The sequence below is a fragment of the Podarcis vaucheri genome (assembly GCF_965113315.1).
Source record: "Podarcis vaucheri genome assembly, chromosome: 7".
Classification (NCBI taxonomy): domain Eukaryota; kingdom Metazoa; phylum Chordata; class Lepidosauria; order Squamata; family Lacertidae; genus Podarcis; species Podarcis vaucheri.
In genome coordinates this window covers 52,959,719-52,976,404 of record NC_138765.1, presented here as the reverse complement: position 1 = coordinate 52,976,404, position 16,686 = coordinate 52,959,719, and the positions used below count along the sequence as shown (strand labels likewise).

The following is a 16,686-nucleotide window of genomic DNA, read 5'->3' as shown; positions in this document are numbered from 1 at the left end:
TGAGAAACCCAAGCTGTTTACAGGCCTTACGGGGGAGGGGGAGAGAGTCCACACTCCTGACAGACATATCCAGCTGCGGCAACCAGCCCCCCACTCCCACCCCCACCAGCATCCCTCCAGCACTTCAAAGGTTATTATAAGTAATTTACCTCTGGCTAAAACCTGCTGAGGGTGGCATTTTTATTGCCTTAAAACGATATTTCTCTTAGCAGGAGCAGATGACAGAAGTGCCCCGCCTATGGCTTATAGTCAGGGGAAAGCTCTACCTTTGATTTCTTAAGCTGGGCTCTCTGGATTTCTCCCATCATTTTATGTCCAGAAACAGCTGCTCTGCCCTTTTCTTCCGCTTGATTGCTGGCAGCTGAATGGCAGCACAGCCTCCATTGGCGCAAGGCCTTGCGCAGAAGGTGACTTGACTTGCATGCAAAAGTGAAGGACACTTGCAGAGCCCGGCAGCACCTACATGGGGCCAAAGGGGGTCTCCTCTAGTCCAGCATCCTGTTCCCACAGGAATGCTCCAATGGTGCCTGTAAGCAGCACATGAGCACCAAGGGTCTCTTAGTCTGTGATGTTACAACTGTTGGATTGGCTCAAATACATGTGCCAGTCTTGGGCACTAGGCACCCATGTGCGGAAAGATGGGCAGCCCCCCCCAAATGCAAATATCTGGACATGGGGCCTCAGAGGGGCACATAATATGTTTTATTGCCTGTTGACTTTTTTTTTTTGGGGGGGGGAGACAATTTCTGAGATGACATGGAAGATATTTCAGGGTCATTTGGGGCCTGCCCAAAAGCCATCCTCTTTTCCAGGATTAACCAACATATGCCTCCAGATGTTGGATGGCAGCTGTTGAAAAGCCAGCTGAGTTACACAAGAGAAGCCACAACCACCTGGATGTTTGATGCTCAAAGGAGAGTCCCATAGCAACAGACATTTTTCATGCAAAAGGTCCCAGGTTCAATCTCCAGCGTCACTGGTTGAAACCATCGGGCAGGAGGAGATGGGTAAGGCTTCCTTCTGACCTTAAAGAGCTGCTTCTGGTCAGAGCAGACCAGTGGTTTACTCTGGGGTGCCTTGAACAATGGTCAGGGGTGCCAAGGGCAACATTCGCCTCTGTCCCTTCTTCCTCTGATGCCCTCTTGCATCTCTGGCTCTGGCTTGCATGGCTGTTTATTGTAGTGGCCCTGGCTACAAGCTCCTCTAGGGCTGGCCAGGGGAAGCTTCTCAGACACCTGGAGGGCATTGTGAGGAGGCACCTCTCTTTGGGGTGGGGTGGGGCAGCTCAGAGACCGGGGGGGGCAGCTGTTGCTGCCCGGAGAACTTGCAAGGAGAGGAGGCTAAGGGAACACTCCACAAGGAAGGGTGTTTGAAAAAGGTGAGAGGCTGCCAGCTCTGCAGGCAAGGGGTGACATAACTGGGCTCCTGAGCCCCACAGGGGTGCCACAGAAAGAATGTAGTTAGTCAAAGGAGCTGTGGGCTCAAAAAGGTTGAAAACCTCTGGAGTAGACCAAAAAAATGTAAGGATCCAATGGCCTGATTCAGATCGCAGCTTCCTGCGCAATATGTCACATCTACACTATGCACTTAAAGCTCTTACACCAGAGTCATGTTTTCCTCCAAAATATCCTTGGAATGGCAGCTAGTTCTGGGTATTGTAAGAGCCCTCAGCACCCGTAACAAGCTATGGTTCCCAGAATACTTTCGGGGATGCCATAACTGTTGAAGTGGCATATGAGTGCATGGAATGGATGGCATGGATTTGACCACAGGCACGTGCATTTACATCATGCAGCCAGCTGAGGGCTTTTGTCTGAGCGAAGCAGTCCTGCCCACTGCATCAAAAGCCCTGCTTTTTGAAATACTGTATAAGTAACCCCTCTCAAATGTATTTATTCTCTTTTGCTAAAGACTTCTGTTATCAATTTGTGAGAGTCTCTGGCTTAGTCTCCTGATTGGCCCAGAAATAGCACAAAGCAGGGTCTTGAGGAGGCACTCAAAAATGTGTAGGCACTGTACGGTGAAATCTCAGAAGCCAAAGAGATTGCCAAGTAAGATTTCTGGTCATCAGTGCCCACACTCTTTCAGCTTAACTTTGCAATCTTAAGGACTAGCACCTTAAAGCAAGAAATAAATAAGGATGCTCAGGATGCTAAATTTTGCAGCCAAAATTGCACTGTGAGGTCACATGTTGTGATGATGGTAAATATATATGCAACTTGAACCTACAGCTATTTGGAAAGTACTTCATGCTTCCTCTTAGCAAGGGTACCACAATTGATGGGGAAAGGCTGTAGCTCACTGGTACAGCATCTGCCTTTCATGCAGAAGGCTCCAGGTTCAGTCCATGGCATCTTCAGGTGGGACTGCGAATGTCCCCAGCCTGAAACCCTAGAGAGCTCCTGCCAATCAGTGTAGCTAGTACTGACCTAGATAGAGTAATGGTCCAACTCAGTAAGAGAACTTCCTTTGGACATTTGCAGTGGGCGTCGACAGCTTCATTTGCCCTTACTACAGGCTCAGCATTTGAGCGGGAGTAATTTGGTGCTAATTCCTCAGCTGACATTAACTTTAAGTGTAAAGCAAAGGTGCCAAAGCAGCTTAGATTGGTTATTTCCAAGTGTATTCTCTGGAAACTTGGATTTTCTTTCAGCTCTCATTTTGAAGCTTGGGGGGGGGATATGTGGGGCTGTCAAAATCTCCAGCTAGGCAACTGGGCTGATGGACAAGTACTCCACCAAGAGATCTAACCTCGGCCACTTTCCTTCCTGCTGCTTCTACTCCCAGCTTGGGAACCAAAATGTTGCAGAAGGGGTTGCCTGAGGTCACTGGCCGCTGCCTCTTTGATCTGCCCATTTTATCAGCCCTGTCCATCAACCAGGACAGAGTCTGATGCAACCTTGACAGCCTTTTTTAAAAAAACAAAAACAAAAACAAAAAACACCTCTCCACAGTTTCACACTTGGCTAAGCAAAATAAATCCCAGCCCGATAGAGGAAGCTGAGATGGTCCTATTGCTCTCCCTCTCTGCCAGCCAACAATGTGCCACTTATATGCCGTTTGGAGCCACGACGGGCAAGCCTGTTTACTGCTGCTGAAATTTGCAAAGGTACCTTGCCAAGATAAAACAACCGACAAAACCAGAGCTAGTTACATTATCACAGTTGGGTTCACTCAGCCACATAAAGAAGGCCTTTTGGAAGGTTTTTTTTTTTTTTTTTTTTATAAAAGCCTTCTCGTGGGGATTCAATAAAAACTTGCAACATTTGCATTGCTGGGGCCTAGGCTGACGGCTGCATTATTGCAGGCAGCCAGAAGACATAAATGCTTGGCTTCCAACTCAAGCAGTTGATTCCATGAATGGATACGTGGAGGGTGTGTGGAAGAGAAACACAGGGGAAGATGGCAACCTAGGGAAGGATCGGAGTGACGATACATGCTCCTGGTTGCCTCACCACTAAAAGGATGTTGTAGAGTTGGAAAAGGGCAACACAGATTATTAAGGGGATGGAGTGACTCCTCTACAAAGGAAGGCTGCAGCATTTGGGACTTTTGAGTTTAGAGAAAAGGCGAGTGAGAGGCGACATGATGGAACTGTATAAAATTATGCATGGCATGCAGAAAGTGAATAGAGAAAACGTTTTTCTCCCTCTCCCATAACACTAGAACTCTGGGACACCCAATGAAGCTGAATGTTGGAAGACACCCAACAGACAGAAGAAAGTGCTTCTTCACGCAGCGCATAGCTAAACAATGAAACTTAGTCCCACAGGAGGCAGTGATGGCCAACAAACTGGAAGGCTTTCAAAGAGGATTAGACAAATTCATGGAAGAGAGGGCTATCGACCGGCTGCTAGCCATGGTGGCTCTGCTCTGCTTCCACAGCCAGAGGCTGTAATGTAATGCTGAATACCAGTTGCTGGAAACCACAGGAGGGAATAGGGCTCTTGAGCTCGGGCCCTGCCCGCCGGTTGCCTAGTTGCCATCCCCATGATCATTTCGCACTGCCCTTTTCTGAACCTTTTCCCACTCTGACAACTGCACCAGACTTAAAGACACGTGCCACTCTGGAAGCTGAAAAAGAAGCCTGGTAGCTGGGTGGATAAACCTGACACCCATGGATTATTCTGAAAGCATTCCCCATTGATTCAAACAATGGCACTTTTAGAATGATTCCAAAACATTCCCCATAGATTCAAGTAGGGGCCCGCAGCCAGCATGCTGAGGAGGGAGATGGGAGGAGGCTTCAGCCATCCAGGTGAAAAGGTGCTCAGTGCCTTTTCAGCAGAGAAAAAACAGATCCCACACAGCAGAAAAGTAGCCACTGAAATCAAAGCTGCCTCTGAGTGCCTCTTTGACTTCCTCCACCAACTTATTAGTTTTAAGCAATTTTCCCCCCCTGGGGGGGGGGGAGGAAATGAGGGAGGGTTAATAATGAAGCAAATCCTTATATTTTGTGCATGGCAAGTATACAGAAGACATTTGAGTGGCTCATCAAGATTTAAATTATATCCAGGCAGGTTAAACTGAAGCTTCTGAAACCAAAAGTTTGGCTATGGTTGTGGGGGAAAAATCATTTGTGAAATGGTTATTCCACCACAAATACACTCAATTGTTGTTGTTGTTGTTGTGTTGTTGTTGTTGGTGGTGGTGGTGGTGGTGTGTGTGTGTTTTTAAATCAGTCTATCCTTTAACAGGTCCTGAATGGGGTTTTCTATTTTTTTATGGGCCCTAGAAGGAGAAATATATGGGTGAGAGGCGCAAGGGGATTATTCCAGTCTGCTGGGGGATTAAAAAAGAAATTCAGAACATTTGCTTTAAAAAGTCAAACAGCCCCTCCCCCTCCCACAGCCACCACTTGTCAACTCGCCATACCTTGGAAAACTTCCGTCACTCAGCTACTGCTGGGTCTCGGCTTAACTTCCCGTGAAATATGAATTTCTTGGCTGCAAGCAAAGTGAAAAATATGTCAGAAATTTTTGTTTGGCTTGGCTGCCATGGCCGCCACAGATCACAAGCTCATTCAAGCACCTTGCCAGAGCTGGACGTGAAAGGCGCGTTCTCCTCCGGCTGTGCTGTTGGACGTGCTGGGAATGGGTGCTCCCAGGAGACTAATGTACAGATGTGCTCGGCTGCCGGCTCCGAGTGATTCAGCTGAGCTGGCTACTCAGCACACACTCCACAGGGCAGTTCAGAGGTGCTGGCTGCCCATTCTCCATCAGTAGCTGCCATTTCAGAGCATCTGTCCTCAGCACAGGCAAGGGAGACCCGGAGACTGATTGATTCCCAGAGCCTCTTCCAAAGTCTTTAGAGCAAAATCAGGGCAGCCATGGCTGTACCAGCTCAGAGAGAGGGATGTCCTTCACAGGCAAAGCTGTCCATTTCAGATTCAGTCTTTACGAAAATCTGTCAGGGTTTTTTAGTGTGCATTTATCCTAATTTACACATTTTTGTTTGCGATTTTAACTAGTGTATACATCTTTTCCAATCACTTTTTGCATTTTTTGTATCTTATATGCACTTTTATACATCCTTTCCCCTAATATTATATGTATTTTGGTTCACTCTTTCGGAGGAAGGGTTTGCAGAACTGCATCACAAAATTCACAGAAGGAATTTCAGAGGATGGGTGACTTTTGAGACTGAGCATGTATGCCAGTCTTTGCTCCTCGCACTTAATGCCGCTCCTGGTTCTGGTAGACAGAGGGAAGGGAGCTTCTCACAGCAGGAGGGAGAGGCAGCTGTGCCTCTTTACCAGACTGACTCATCTCCCCCCACTCTCCTACTTCAGCTTCTGCCTCTGATTTTGGACTTCTCTCTGCCACAGACTCCCCCCACTCACTAAGTCCTGTTACCACTTCAGCTTCTCTCCTCCCAGTCTGCTCTCTCTTCTCCCTCTGGCCACTCATTGTTGTCCCACCACCGATTCCTAGGCTCAGAGCTATCTTCCCTTGGGGGTTCCCCAGCTCATTCTCCCAACTATTCCTCTGCATCCAACCAGTCTGTGGCAGTCATCTAGTCCAACCTGGTGCAGTGCTGGAACCACAGCTGAAGAATCCCTGGCAGATGGCTCTGTCTAAAAACCTCCAATTAAGGAGTGTCCCCCACCTTTTAAGGAAGTCTGTTCTGCTACCAAACAGCTTTTGCTGTCAGAAAGTTCTTTCTAATGTTTAGGAACTTCACATCTACTTTTTTGACAGTGGGGAGGAGGAAGGTGAGATAGATGTGAGCAAATGAAGCTATATGCACATAAGTGTCACATACGGTGGGACTCAACGATAAATTAAGTAGCAGCTTAATTCGCCTCCTCGATACAGTCATCCACTCTTTAATCGCAAACACACATCTCTCTTGTTAGGTATGTCTTGAACTTTAGATCAATTCATTTGGCTCAGGGCAATTATGAAAGGGTTTGTAGCGCACAGATCATTTTTCAGGGCTCTCGGCTTGAAGACTTTCTGCCAGCATTAAATTAATTCCTTTATTTATTTCAGAACCGCAAACCATAAAGAACTGTGTGCAAACAATTACATTTGGTACGAATGACACCACCCAACCGCTGCAGGTTTCGATATCGTACAGAAATTGTCTAGAGGCGCAGGATTGACTGCAACTCCTTTGAGGGACTGTAATAAAGACTGAGTTATTTTGACATTTATTTAAGAAATATTTATCTCTCGTTTTGCTTCTAAATGCTGCCATTCGCTGAGGAATTATCTGTTACCTAAGTATGCTGATAAATCTTCTAAGGTAAAAGTATATCTCAGATGCTCCCAGGAAAGGTACATTTAAGAATGCTTCCTAAATTATCAGCTGCATTTATCTTAATTACTTTGGTAAAAGTAGAATCTGGCATTAGGGTGAGTTAAATTGAATGGGCGCTTGTCTTTATCATATCACATATTTGAGATCATTTAAGGGAGATAAAAGGGACAGGACTTTGGGGGGGGGGTTGGGGGGGACCTCCAGGTGGAGTTCAAGGATGGGAAATAGCAAGGAGTGTGCTGGGAGGGGACCAGAGGGGCTGTGCTCAGGACCAGCTCAGGATAGGCTCTGGTTCTCTTACCAAAGAGGTTCAAGTCCCTGCTCAGCCAAGAAATTTGCATTGTATCTTTGAGGCAGTCACCATCCCTCTCAGGTTAAGCTACATCACAGGGTTGTTGTGAGGATAACATGGTCCCTACACCTGGGATCGATTATCTGAGCTTATGTCACTGTATTTTATACTTTCCAGATGCCATTAGAAGCCACTTTGGCACATAAGACATAAAATTATACCGATATTCTCTTCAGTTATCGTTGTTGGAAATGTGGAAACATGTGGGTTCATTTCCCCCCTAGTGGTTTCTTTTATTTTGCTTCAGGTGTGTTTTGTGTTATGAATTACACATTTAACTAGGGGATGCCATCCCTTCCTGCTCTGCTGGCCAGCCCCATCTACCTGCCAAGCCCCCTTTCCCCACACCTGGCCAAACGCTCCTCCCTTTATACCTGGCCACTTCCCTCACCCCTCGTCCCGCCCTGCCCTTCACAGCTCACCCCAAGCCCTTCATCTTCTCACAGCTCACCCCAACCTCCAACCCCCTTTAAAGGAGGGTGGTAGGTGCTTCAGGTCTGTCAAACTGCTCTCTGAAGCAACCCCCCCCCCCAATTAAACCATTCAATAGTCACGTTTAAAGGAGGAGGAGCTTCAGAGTGCAGTTTGGCAAGCCACTCGCTAAAGAGTCTCTCCTGCATCTGTTAAAAAGCTTGCCTGGCCGGCCTGCCACCTGCCTGCCTGCTGTTCTGTCATTACACTGGAGTTGGCACAGCCGCCAATCAGCAGCCACACAAACAGCAGCACGACGACAACATTACATTTTTATGTATACAGGAAGACAAATGGTTTTTTTGTTTTTTGTTTTAAAGGTCCCTTCTCCACCATAAAGCACCCTAGTAGGCTTTGGGCCAGCCACCCTCATTCTAACCCTATCTCAAAGGGTCACTGTGAGGATCGGTAGGCTGTGTCCAACTAGATCTGCAGCACAAAGCAGATGTGCTACCTCAATACTACAGCCCTTCCCACCTAGGTCAGTACTGCCAGCACTGACTGGCAGCAACTCCCAGGATTTCGGATGGGAGTCTTTCTCTACACTACCTTCATTCCTGCATTGCAGGGGGTTAGACTAGATGACCCCCAGGGTCCCTTCCAACTACCATTCTGTGATTCTACCTGTAGATGCCAAGGATTGAACCAGAGACCTTCTGCACTCCAAGCAGATGCTCTGATACTGAGCCATGCCTATCCCAAGCTACGCCCATCCTAATTATGCTCCTATAATTTTTGCCAATTTTGTAAGTGAGCTTTCGTTGTTTCTCTCTTTGAGAACTTGTTTCTATAAAGCACGATTAACGAGCATTTCAATTGTGGTTTCATTACCCCATTAATTATTCTGACCCAGAAATTTAGCTCAAAATGTTATCAGCTTAAAATAAGGGAGGCGGAAATCAATTAAAATGATTATAATTTAGTCTACAAAAGAAAAGTTGACTTAAAAAAACATTTTAAACTGAATAAGCAGTTCCTGCAGAACCAGTCACTCTTTCATGCTCTCATCTCCCTCATAGGGTTGTTGTGAGGATAAAATGAGAAGGGGGGAAGCCACATTCACCACCTTAAGCTCCTTGAAGGAAAAAATGGTATAAGAAGGTAATAATAAAGAAGACCCAGAAAATTTGGGCAGAGTGGGGCAGGGCGGGTGGGAAGAACAGGGTTGCAATTGATACACATTTCCAGCAGATGGCGCCAAAGCCAGCTGAATTGAATTTCCTGCGGTTAGTGCAAACTTCGAAAATTCATGCGATTAGCCTTGTTAAAAGAAATCCTAGTTCACTAATCTGCTTTTTAATCACTCAGTTAGCAAATCAACTAATCAGAACCCCTCAAACAAAGTTTGAAATGAAGTTTCCACTATGGAAAATTGTGGAAAGTGTTTTTCTATAAATTTCCATGCATTTTCACACACACCCAGAGAGAGAGCGAGAGGTTGCAATGATCTCTGTGGTTTCAATACCAAGGCATAGTCTCAAAAACATGTAGGGACATTTGGAGAAAGAGGAGAATGTATTCACCTTCCCCTCTCACATTGCCTCAGTGGTCTGAAATGTGCTTTGCAAATATCATTTAGAAAACCACACAACTGGGATTTGCAGGCCTGTCATTCATGGAACAGCTGCCAGGCAGATGCTGCCTGTCCTTGTTGGTCTCCTCGCCATCACAGGATGTTCCCTGCAGCAGCTGGTGATGGCAAAGACACTCTTTTCGTGCAAAAGCTGCAATCCATGCAGTTAGCCACAATGCACAAGCAATAAGTCACAGCATCTGCTGCGCACACACGGCTGGCCCAAGGCGTTTTGCTTCCTGAGGCAATGGAAGATGATGCTCCCTCCCATGGTACAAAAGGTGTTTAATCTGACTTCAGTACAGGGGAGAGTGGGAGAGTATCTTTCTGTCCTTCAGCAACTCACCACCTCCACCCGGTTTGCACCTTCCATCTGATGCAACCACTTTACTCTGCGTAATGGTAGGGGTGGTCCCACAAAGGTCCTTTCAGTGGGAGTAAGTAATTTTAACCCCCTCCCACAGTGGAAATGGCTGTGGCTCAGCGGCAAAGCACTTGCTTTTCAGGCAGAAGGTTCCAGGTTCAATCCCTGGCATCACTACGCAGGGCCCCTGGAGATCTGCTGCCAGCCAGTGTCAACAATACTTAGCTGTATGGGCTACTGGTCTGTCTCAGGGCAAAGCAGCTTCCTGGGTTAAAGGATAGTGATAAGAGTCTGCTTTTCCTGCAAAAGGCCTCCGATTCAAGCTCAGCCCTGGACAGCAGCTGCCAGTCAGTGCAAACAGCAATGGGACAATGGGCTAACACAATATAAGGCAGCTTGCTGTTGTAGCGCACGGAGAAAAATCAGATCTCCAGACGGAAGGCGTAATAACTCCCCAACCACCAATGGCTTGTCCTCAGATTTTCTCTTTCTAACCGCTTCTCCAGTTAGCATCCTCCTACTTCTTCTAATTTCTCCTGCGTTTAGGCAAGCACAATGCCAAGAGCGGAGGAACTCTGCGAGGAAGGAAAGCAGAGCCCCACACGAGGCCAGTGCGCACATCACAGCTGGAAGGAAAGCTCTTAATGACAACCGTTTCTGAAAGGAATGCGAGGCCAGCCTGCCTGGGCGCTGGTGGATTTATGGCTCCAGTGCCACCACTTCACCCTCTCCATGAAAGAGCAGAGTGTGCGGAAAGGAATTTGTGCTCCAGGTGATGGGGAAGTGCGGAGGCAGGGACCCTGCAGATCCAGCCCCTCTGAATGGCCTCCGCACCTGACTGAAGCCCTTCTGCCCATGGGGTTGGAAGAAACTAGATTGCAGAAGATGTTCAAGCAGGTCTTCAGAATCTACCCCACCCCCTGCCACCAAACAGCCGTCAGAGCAGATGACAGCAATGCACCTGGTGAAACAAGCTGGTGAAACCCATGCTTTCTGGGCTTTATTTTGGGACTCCGATATGTCCGTGCTGAAAAGAGACATGAAAAATATTTAGCCTAAGGGTGGGGGTCCTTTCTCAGCCTGAGAGATGCATTCCTTTCTCGGCAACCTTTTGAGTAGTGGTCAGGGACAGAGGCCAGAGCAGGTGAACCAGCAGATGTACATTTTCCCTTTGTACAGTTGCCTAGTTTCTTGTCTCTGTCTCTCCATCCTTCATCCAGCAGGGTCTTCTTATTAGGTCATTCCCTACTGCTGTGTTTGAAGCTTAATCCTCCTCCTCCTCCTCTTCTTCTGGCCGTGCTTCCCCCTCTATATGCAGATAGGGGGCAGGACAGAGCATGCGTAATATTTTTGCTGAGGCTGCCTCAAACTACCCCATGCATGTTTACTTCCCATCAAGTCAGAGCTGGTGGGGCACACTGACACCAGCACAAGCCATGCGCACTCCTTCACAATAGGTCCAGCTGGACTTTGTTGAATTCCTCATGAAGAACCAAGGTCTTCATTCAGACCGAGAGAATTCCCAAGCTGAGAGAAAAACAGAAAAGCAAACCCACAGAGTTGCCGTTTCATTTGGGCTGGCTAGATCTCATTTCATTTCATCTGACTGACAGCGGGAGCCTCACACTGGTAGTCTCTGGCATGGTGTGGCCCAAAGACCAAAGCCAGGAGAAATTCTGCCTAGACATTTCTGAGAGGTTTCAGCTGAGAATCAGCTGAGCAGTGAATTTGGAGGAGAAGCAGAACACACCTAGTGGGTGTCAAGAGACAGGAGTTCTTGTCTATATTCAAGGCTTTTGTTCGGTCCAAAAGCTTAAGCAAACTGACCCAATTTACAATTCCTGGACAGATCAGAAGAGTTACCCTTTGGTTTTCATACTCCTCTGCTCTTGCCTTTAAAACACAGCAAAATGGGTATATTAATAAAAATGGGTATTTTAAATTCAAATGCACACAAAGATGTATGCTGCAGGACAAAAATCAATCAAAAGTTACACAACTTTGGTTTCTAATCAAAGAGTGATATGGAAACAGAAATGTGAGAATGTTGGAAACCGTGTTATACTGGATCAGATTATTAGTGCATCTAGACCAGTATTGTCTACACTGACTGGTAGAGGCTATCCAGGATTTGAAGCAGGGATCTCTCCCAGCCCCACCTAGAGGTTGAACCAGGGACCTACAGTGGATGCTCCACCGCCACACTGAGCTGAGCTCCTTCCCCGAGGGATGGACTCATGCACAAGCAAAACTGACATGGGCCAGGACAGAATGATCTGTCCATCTTTACTGTTCTTCATTCCAACTTGTACTGATGCTCTAAACCAGCCTGTGGTCCTCTAGGTGTTATTAGATTACAGCTCCCATCAGTGCAGTCAGTGGTCAGGGATGCTGGAAACTGGAGTCAAACAACATCTGGAGGGCCACTGGCCAACCACATCCCTGCTATAAACAAACTGGTTTGGCTATCTTTTCTTCTCATCAGCAGGACTAAATGCTCTAATCACTTTGTGCAGTGATTCCCTGGCTCCTTCTCAAAAAGACAATCCCCAGCAATTCAAGACTGTTTTCTTTGCAGGAGGGCCATGGCCCAATATGGAGCTGGAAATGAAGTCATGCTCTGGATTCCATCCTCTCCCCACACCTTGCTATCTTCTCTCGCTTTGCGTGATCATTTTAGGTGGGGGATACATCCAACAGGGTTTTGCACGAGGAAAGGATAACACCAAAGACCCATCTAGTCCAACATCCTACTCTCAAAAGCACAGCAACACTCTTCCCTAGCAACTAGTATTGAGAAGCACTCTGACAGTGGAGGGAGAACACAACCATTAGTAGTCATCGATAGCCTTATCTTCCTTGAATAATCTTTTAAAGCCATGCAAGCGTGTGTCACTGTCTGTTGTGGAAGTGAGTTCCACAGTTTATATAGGGTGCGGATGGAGAGGAATTCACTCACCATCCTTCAGCCACTGAAACAGCAGTTTCTCCATTCCAGTGGTTCTCAAACTTTTTTCTCTGGGCCACACTTTCAGAATAAAAAATTGCTTGCTCCACACTGATTTTTTTTTATTATTATTGATACGAAATACCTTGGGAAACAAAAAGAAACAACTCCTAGCAGTGCCTGATTTATAACATAGAACACAACTACTTTATAATATGATCATGAGGCATCCAGAAAGTATAAAACAATGCAACTTCATAAGAACATGAATCATTCTCAAAATATATTGATTGTCCTTGAATCTTCATGCTACACTTGCTATCCTCTCTTGCCACAACAATGTGGTGCACCACACCCTTTGAGAACCACTGCTCCAGTCCTTCGTTTCCTGTCCCTCCTCCTTGGACTCCGTTTTTTCCTTTTATGTTGTGTCTATTAGATAGTGACCAATGAATAAATAGCTTGTTGGCATGGTGCGCTGGTTTAGTCCACTGCTGGTGAAAAGTTCACCACTGGCATACCGGAATCCCTGACTATTCTTAGAGGTGGCTTTAGAAGGGGATCAGGCAAATGCATGGAGGAGGAAAGCTGTGATGGCAAAATAGAACCTCCATGTTCAGAAACAGTATATCTCTGAATACAATTTGCCAGCAGGTAGCATCAGGAAAGGGCTGCTGCCTTCATCAGTGGGGTCTTGGGGGGCTTCTAGCAGGCCAAGGAAGGAAGCTCAATTCAACAAGGTAGCTCTTATGAAGGAAGGAACATAGTATTAGCCTGGCACAGGGCAAACCCACCTCTACGGCCTGCTCTGCTCTCCTTGCCCCTCTCTTAGAAAGCCTGGGCTTTGGAGTGTATGTGTGTGTGCTATTATGCTATCAGTCAGTGAGTGATCACTGCTACAGCAGACTCCCCAGTCTGGAGACTATTCCTCCTCCAGATCTCGATCTCATTCCGTTTTAACAGTTAAGAACTACCTGAAGGCTTTGTCTGTTTCCCAGGTGCTTTGACACGATCCAGCAATGCTTTCCTTTTAGAGCATTTTCCCCCTTAAAAAATGTTTTTTTTCCCTGCTGTGCTGTTTTTATGTACAATATCCAGACCATCATCTGGCGTGAGAAGAGGGCACACTATATGCAACTCTCTCACACATGCACACACGCACACACACTATTCCAGCTCTGCAGTTTGTCGAATTCTCTTTCCCCTTCTGCCAAAAATTAATACTGCACGGCCGGCTTAGCTGGGCAATATCTCCTGCTTAGCCATGAATGCTGCAGCCCCTGCCAAGTCCGTTGTGCAAACTTGATGGTTCCTACGTGGTCCCTCAAATCACCAGCCCTGCCTACGTTGAGCTGAATCTCAGTCCAGTGTCCAAAACAAGCATGGAGTGTCAGGCTCTGTGCCATCCAGCCCTAACCCCCAAACTCTGACTCTGAACACCAGGCAGTGATGCCTTTCAGCAGCATCCCAGAAAAGGACACTGGAGGTTAACAGGGATGATTTCAAGGTGCAGGGGAGGGGGATACATGCCAAAAATGGGGCTGGCAAATGTGGGGCCATGGGTGGGTTTAGGGGAACCAGCTCTAGAGTTTTTACAAGTCCAGGGCCAGGGAAAAGTGGGCAGGATCATATTTTGTGCAAAAGCAGACCCAGGGCCAGATTCGGACCTTTAGAGGTCCTAAGCACTGAAAAGATTATGGTGCCCCTGCCCTGGATATCATTCAAAATAAAAACAATAAATAAAATAAAATAATGTTCTTTGAAATGACACAAAAGTTCCATGTATGCTGAAAATGCGCAACGCAGACAGCATCTGATTTCCTCATATTATTTCCATCTTTGTTAGTGAGATCCCCCCTCCCCAATTTAGGTGGGGATAAGTAACAAAAAGAGAACGGAAAAATGTGGGGGGGGGGTTATTGAGGGTAAGGAAACCTAACATAGTTTTGATTTTTCCCATAATGACTACTTTGATGCTTTAAAAAAAAATCAAATGTCAAGTTCTTAAAAAAACCAAAACTCTCTTTTTGTGGCCCTGCTTTGCTGGTTCCCTGCTTTGGCTCCTCGGTGGGTAACCCAGCAGTGAGCAGACCCAAGCTGAAGGCAAAGCAGAATCAAGGGCAGAAGGTCCAGCAAAATGTGATCATTTTCAGATGATGTGCCACAATGTAAGGGGGTTTAGGACAGAAGTATGACGGAACTGCATCCAAAAACCTAGGGATCGAGAGAGACTACCGAAAGCCAGAAAGCAAAGGCAACTGGGCAAACATCAGGTGGCTAGCTTCAAGTTTCCAAATGAGTCAGGAAGGGTAGGTGCCCAAGGGCAATGGGGGCTTCTCTGGAGGGCTCATACACATCCCTCTGAAACAGAAGCACCAGCCTGCTCTCCAGCAACCTGCTTCTTCTTCTTCTTCTTGGAAGTTGGGGCCATGGGTAGCCAAGTTAGCACCCCCCCAGTCTTATTAGTGGTTATTAGGCCATGGAAAACCTATGCAGGCCAATGCCCGTTGGGCATAGCATGACAGGAATCGGCTAGAGACTGCAATTTGCTTGGCATCAAAACAAAGCTAATGAGCGCATGGCACAAAAGTCACCTCTGTGCCTTCCAGCCGGTTTGCAAGCCTACAAAAACTCAAAACAGCAACAACAAAAAAGCACACACAGACTATTCCTCCAACAGAAAATGTGACAGCAATTAAGCAGCCCTTCCTCCTCCCCTCCCCTTCCAGGGAAAGGATCCCTTCTCTCGCAGCCACTCGCCTTGTCCATCAATGAAATAAAGTGTGAATCGTAGATCTGTCTAGGAAAACATTTCTCGCGGCGAGTAAACACACACTTCATAAACTGCCCCGGCTGCCAGCAGCAGACCAGGCGAGCACAGACCCGGCCTTTCATAAAATCACTATCTCCCAACAATGGCACGCTACAGACCCAAAGATCCCGAGGAAGGGAAATGCTGGAGATGCCTGGGGTTTCTGAAAACAGGCCCCGTCCACAAGAGAGGGTGATCGAATAAAACCGATATTCATCAGCCAGACAAGCCCGTCCTCTGTTTGGCTGGGTGGCTACTTTCTCCGGCAAATCAAAGTCCCCTCCCTTTGCAGCCTTGTGTATTTTTCTTCCATCGGTTCAAAAAATGAAAATGGAATATTTCAGAGGGCCTGGAGAAAGGGGGCTGTGAAAATATTTTCCTTGCGCTGCCACCGCGCAAGCCAAAGAAGTATTTTCGGCACAATGATGACTCTCTCTATTCCGGCACGCCAAGCCTGACGTTAGATAATAAAGGGCAGGAGGCCTGTGAGCGCCAGGCGTTGTGTAAGGGCCACTGTTCGGGAGGCTGCAGTGTGGGTCAGCTTCTGCATTCCTCCTTTTGAAAAGCATAGTGTGTGTGTGTGTGTGTGTGTGTGTGTGTGTGTGAGAGAGAGAGAGAGAGAGAGAGAGAGAGAGAGAGAGAGTGCTGGGCAGGGAGGAAGAATAGGAGAGGTCAATCTAGAAATGATTTAAAAGGCTGAATTAAAGCAACTGCAAGGAAAAATAGGTCCTGGCGGTTGTCAGCAGCAATGCTCACACACTGTCATGACTCTTCCTGCCCTCCTTGCTGCATCTTCCCACTAAAGTTCAGCCCTCCTGACAAGTTGTGGCTGCTGCTTGCGGCTTTCGCAAAAGGCCAAACGGCCAACTGCATCTACCAGTGGCTCCTCCCTGGGTCCTCATATCTCACCTGGAAGGGCAACAGGTTGGGCATTTGCTCCCCTGTAGGGGCTTTGCAGATGGACATTCGAGCTCTAGATCAGAGAGCCAGTGGCAAAAGTGGGCAAAGCAACAAATGCAGATTTTTACTTCTGTACATTTGGCTTGTTTCTACACAAACTCACACACAACCCTCTCTCTCCTCCAGCCAGGCAAGCAAGATACATTTTCAGAGTGCAAGGACACATTCCAAAATGGCAAAAACATTCAGATTTGGGGCAGATAGGGGAAAGTACTTCTTTGTGCAGCACAATGTTAAACTATGGAGTTTGATCCCACAGGAGGTAGTAATGGCCACCAATTGGAGGGATTAGACAAATTCATGGAGGAGAGGGCTATTAATGGCTACTAGCCACAATGGCTATGCTCTGCCTCCCCAGTTGGAAGCTGCAATGCTTCTGAATACCAGTTGCTGGAAACCACACGAGGGGAGAGGGCTCTGGTGCTCAAATCTTGCTTACTTG

At 47.1% G+C, this 16,686-nt stretch overlaps 1 protein-coding gene across 8 annotated transcripts in view; it reads right to left on the bottom strand.

The window, feature by feature from the left end:
• ZNF469 (zinc finger protein 469) overlaps nucleotides 1-16,686 on the bottom strand; it is a 290,027-nt gene that overhangs the window by 15,283 nt on the left and 258,058 nt on the right. For 6 of the 8 annotated variants that reach the window (XM_082229176.1, XM_082229174.1, XM_082229177.1 and 3 more), the window contains one exon: nucleotides 4,876-4,946. The exons of 1 other annotated variant lie outside the window; for it this stretch is intronic. The gene's annotated coding sequence lies outside the window, so the exon portion shown is untranslated. Of the gene's footprint in view, nucleotides 1-4,875; nucleotides 4,947-5,031; nucleotides 5,071-16,686 lie in introns of those variants that run through there. One more of the 8 variants, XM_082229181.1, reaches the window with a different exon arrangement.